This window comes from Acinonyx jubatus, chromosome X, assembly GCF_027475565.1.
Source record: "Acinonyx jubatus isolate Ajub_Pintada_27869175 chromosome X, VMU_Ajub_asm_v1.0, whole genome shotgun sequence".
Taxonomy (NCBI): domain Eukaryota; kingdom Metazoa; phylum Chordata; class Mammalia; order Carnivora; family Felidae; genus Acinonyx; species Acinonyx jubatus.
In genome coordinates this window covers 10,865,989-10,870,876 of record NC_069389.1, presented here as the reverse complement: position 1 = coordinate 10,870,876, position 4,888 = coordinate 10,865,989, and the positions used below count along the sequence as shown (strand labels likewise).

The window sequence follows — 4,888 nt, the reverse complement described above, 5'->3', positions numbered from 1 at the left end:
ACAAGATGACTATCGCAGAGGGAAAAAAGAAGGAAAGATAGGTCAATTCCAGGCCTGTTTTCATATAAGTCTTTTTTTTTCACCCAAGTAGTAACAGATACTGTGCATATCAAAGGTCTGAGACGATCTGCATCCCAGTATCTGCTTTTTTTTATATACAGGGGTAACTTTATTAAAACAAAGAAATGAGTATAATTTTAAAGGACATAAAACACTTCCCAAATCTGCCTTCCATCCTTGCGCCGGGGCCTTGCTAATCTTCTCTGTATCATTCCAATGTTAGGATATGCGCTGTTGAAGCGAGCACCCCATTATCTGTTTATGGATAGCATCTCAAGAAGACCTGAAAGTCACCCATTTATGCTAAATTTTGCTTTCTGTAATTCTATTTCCAAAACGGAAACCTGATTGGAAAGTATATGCCTGATTTGCACGTATGCCTAAATTATTTGAGTACTCTTTCTGCTTCAGTTTTTTCCCTGATAAAAATAAAAGGATTTGGAGAAATCCATACTTTTAATAAAACAATTTCTATCTGATGATACCATCTGAAGTTTGAGCTTGTGGCTCAATGGGCAGGGAAGATGAGAAATGCTTTTTGCACACGTACCTCAAGAAGCAGCACTGTCCTATGCTCTCAAGGCTTAAAAGGAGTTGCCATCTTTCTCTTCTTAATGGAAAAAAAGAACCTCTCACCAGAATTTTTGACATAAAAGGTGCACATATTTGACTGTAATCTGGCACATACCTACTGTCTCAGAAAGGAAGAATGAAAAAAAGGAAACTAATACAGTTCAGATGGAAAATTCGGTCCAATGGTAAGACACCGACAGGTGAAGAAATTTACCTGAGAAGGCTTTAGAAACAAAAACAACAGAGAAGAAAGCATTCTGTTTGGAAATGATTTTTGATTCACAGAACACTTGCAAAGAGAGTACAGAGAGTCTCCGCATACCCTGTCCTCATCTTCCCCCAGAATTACCACCTTACCATGTGAGAAGGCTTTTGATGTCAAGTTGGCCTGGCACCTGATAAGTTGATAATAAAGTAAAAGTCTTAGGGAAATGTGACAGTAAGATTACTGATACATAAAAACTGCAAAGTTTTAGCAATCAAAGAAGAATGTGTACTTTTTGAAGTGAACACTCGAGATATTCTGAAAACTCAACTTTTAGTAACACAGTTTTAACTTGCCTCTTTATATGGTCAATAGTGTGGTCCATGTTTTGTGGAAGAAAAAGGAAATCTCTTCACCAGTACCATATCGTAGCAGCACATACAATAAATGTAGTAGGTGTGTTTCTTCTCTTGGATGGTGATATATCTCTTAAAATTTAAATGTCAGCCTGCAAAGATAAATACCTCTTGAAATTTATGGCCATCATCACAAAGTGCTTCACCAAAGCACTTGTTTTCAATTATTTTATGAGATCACATTCTTCCATGATAGAAAAAAGAAGGGAGACAATGGGGGAATTGTCTTGAGATGAGAGCTATGAAAAGGGCAAAGAATGGAAGGGTAAATGTCAAGGACAAAAACATCGAGACTGCTTTCTTAGCCCTGCAGTATTCAATGTTTCCCCCTTCCTATCTTTTAACAGGAAACTGCCTTACCTTGGCTGTAATGACTTGGAATTTGTATACCCTATTTCCACAAGGGGATAATGGCTCTCTGTCCAGATATCATCAAGCTTAGCCTCGTTTTAACTGAGTTCCCTGATACATTTGACAGACTATGCACTGAGATCTGGGATATTGACTATTTTGTATTTACCAATGATGGTCATGTCAGTAGGTAATTGTAGGGAAACCTTGGTTGCATCCACTTACTAATTTTCCTATAGCAGATCCCTGAATTACCTTGTGTATAATGCACATTTTTGCAGGGTCTTGTTGTTTTGGTCTATTAATAAATAGGGGACCAGGTAGAAATTTCTGGAGTATCACAAATTTTTGGAGTATCAAATTTCTGGAATATCAGTACTCCAGAAATTTCTGGAGTATCTGCAGAGTGGAGCAGGCATTACATTTATAGAAGTCCAATGTCTGCCCAAGTCTACCACAGGCAGGTGGTAACCAGTCCATCAGCCAAGCAGCACCTCATCCAAGTAGCACCATATTTGACTCCCAGGGAAGACTGTCTTCTCTACCATATTGCTTAGGCTCCTCCGGGGTCACCTTCTTACAAAAAGGGACAGATTCTAGCTGGGCCTCAGGCACAACACCACTGGGCCCATTCACCTCTTTCTCCAAAAATGACTAATTTGTGCAAGTCTAACCCCTTACTCCGTAAATGAATGAATGGTCTTTCCAAACACTGTAGAGACACGACAATAATTTACATATATGCCTTTGGGGTTTTCTTTTTCGAGTAGTAATGGATAAAATCAACTTATATTCTATGGGCTGTGTTCATTAAAATTCAAACCAGCACTACTCTCTCATCCACTCCCACCTCTTGTCAGGGATTCTCCCTTTGATATCTGGCTTTTAACTAATGAAATAAATCAACTAGTATGGCATTTTTGAGGGCTATTTATAAAGCTCAAACATACAAATAAAAACTCACAACCACCAGTTTTGTCAGTGATACATCCTAAAATAGAGCTGTTAGTGGAAGGCTTCAGCTGGCGCCGAAGTAACAGAACAAATAGTCCTAGCGCCAAGACAGTGGGCTTTGCCTTCTAGCCATTTCTCCCTGCTCACATAGGCAGAAAGGACATGAAATCAAATACACTGCTCAGAGTGGCATTCCCTCTGTGCCCCTCTTTATTAGCCCCCTTAGGACTAATCAATGCATCTGCATGAGAAAGGGGGGTGTGTTATTGATGGTTTAGCTCCTAGAAGTGTACTGTTAAGGGAATAAAAGGATGGACAGAAAATTAATGGATTTATTGACAATAAAAGCAATTACTATAATAATGTTATTATCATAAGCATTTGGTCCTACAGTAAATCACCCTGTACTCCTGAGCTTTTGCAGTTTGTTTCTGGACAATGTATTATTTTGTCCTCTTTCCTGAAGCTGCCTGTCACTTATTATAGCCATGAAAATGCATACTTATGGTATTTTTCAAAGTATAATATACATGCCTTTCATACATGAATGTTTCTACCTTGGCTACTAACGAGTGTGCGGGTAAGTGTCTATGCGTGTGTGTGTGGGTGTGTGTGTGTGTACCCATTTGTGTCTGAATATGTGCATCTTTCCACTTCCTGAAATTCAGCTTGTTTTCTATTAGCTGAGGTTAGCAAGTAATTGAATTTTTGGGAAACACAACTCTATTGTCATCTTGATGATATTCGTTGAAGGAAATTTTGGCTTTGGTGTGAGTTTTTGTGACTTAGTAGTTACCAATGTTTTATATAATTGTAATATGTAAAATAATCTCCCCACCCGGTGTGGGACTCAAATTCACAACTCCAAGATCAAGAGTTGTAGGCTCTACTGAATGAGCCAGCCAGGTGCCCCTAATTTTATATATTTTTAATTTATATAGAAATATTTCAGTCATACAAAAAATTATTGACATATATTTATAACATCTACATTTGTACATCTCAGCCGATTTTTAAAAATGACATATTATGAAAAGAATTAATGCTTCTTGCTGATACCTTTCTGATAAAAAGTAACGCCCTTCAAAGGTAATCACAGCTTAGGATTTGGAGAATTTCTTTGGAGTTTTACTTTGTATGTATCTTTGAATAGTACTTAGTGTTTTAAACTTTATATAAATGGTATACTGTTTGTCTCCTTATGAAACTTGCTTTCCTTATTCAGTATTAAACTTGGATTTTCATCCATGTAGATACATGCAGCTCTGGGCCAGTGGATCTTTTTTCATTGCTGTATATTATTCTATTGCATAGATAAGCAATAATGGAAAGATTCTCTTTCTTGATGATGAACATTTGGATTCTTCCTAATTTTTCTATCCTAAAATTGCTTCCAATGGTAGTGTTGTATTTCTGTCTGTATGTTTGAGAGTTAATCCTAACACATAGACCTAATGCGTAGAATTTCTGGGTAAAAGGACAGATGTAACATTAGGTATTGCCAAGTTAATCTCTAAATTTTTGTACAAATTTATACTCCTAGCATCAATATATTCTTATTATAAGTAATATGAACCGATTTTAATTTGCATTTCCTTGATTACTAGTGAATATGAGAAAATATTATACATGCACAGACATACACTTACAGGCTTGTCTAAGTTCTGTGTGAGTTGGAGGGTAGAGCAGCCTGTACAAGCACAAGGTGCTGACTGGCCGCTACTGTGGGACAAGCAGGAAACCTGCCCGTGTCCTGAACCCTTCTCTAATGAGAGGCCAAAACCATCTGCCAAGGAAATGGTGGGGTGGAATAGGAGGGGAGGTGGCATGGCCAGGATAAAGATACATTCTCTCTTTTTTCTTCTTCAAATTTTAATTTAAATTCTAGTTAGTTAACATGTAGTGTAGTATTGGTTTCAGGAGTAGAATTTAGTGATTCATCACTTACATATGACACCCAGTGCTCATCCCAACAAGTGCCCTCCTTAATGCCTATCATCCCATTTAGCCCATCCCCCCACCCACCTTCCCTCCAGCAACCCTCAGTTTGTTCTCTGTCTTTAAGAGTCTCTTATGGTTTGCCTTTACCCCCACCTTTTCAACAAGTGGTGATTCAAAACAATAATCACGATAGCAGATTTTCCTAGGATGATACCCTTCGTGCTATTTGAATGATAGCCCTATCCTTCAAATATTACATGAATTCAGTGAATATAATATCCCTAACCACTTAGTGCTATGAGGGTGAAGGGAAAGAAAGTGGAAAAGAATGTGTGCAGATAGTAATTCCTAACTCATAAAATTGAGTGAGATATAATTAATATATAAT

The 4,888-nt window shown here is 37.6% G+C and overlaps 1 non-coding gene across 1 annotated transcript; it reads right to left on the bottom strand.

Moving 5' to 3' along the window:
* Positions 1 to 200: 200 nt before the first annotated feature.
* LOC113597764 (U6 spliceosomal RNA) lies at positions 201 to 307 on the bottom strand. The gene has a single exon (XR_003418543.1). It is a non-coding gene; the product is annotated as a U6 spliceosomal RNA (small nuclear RNA).
* Positions 308 to 4,888: the final 4,581 nt, after the last annotated feature.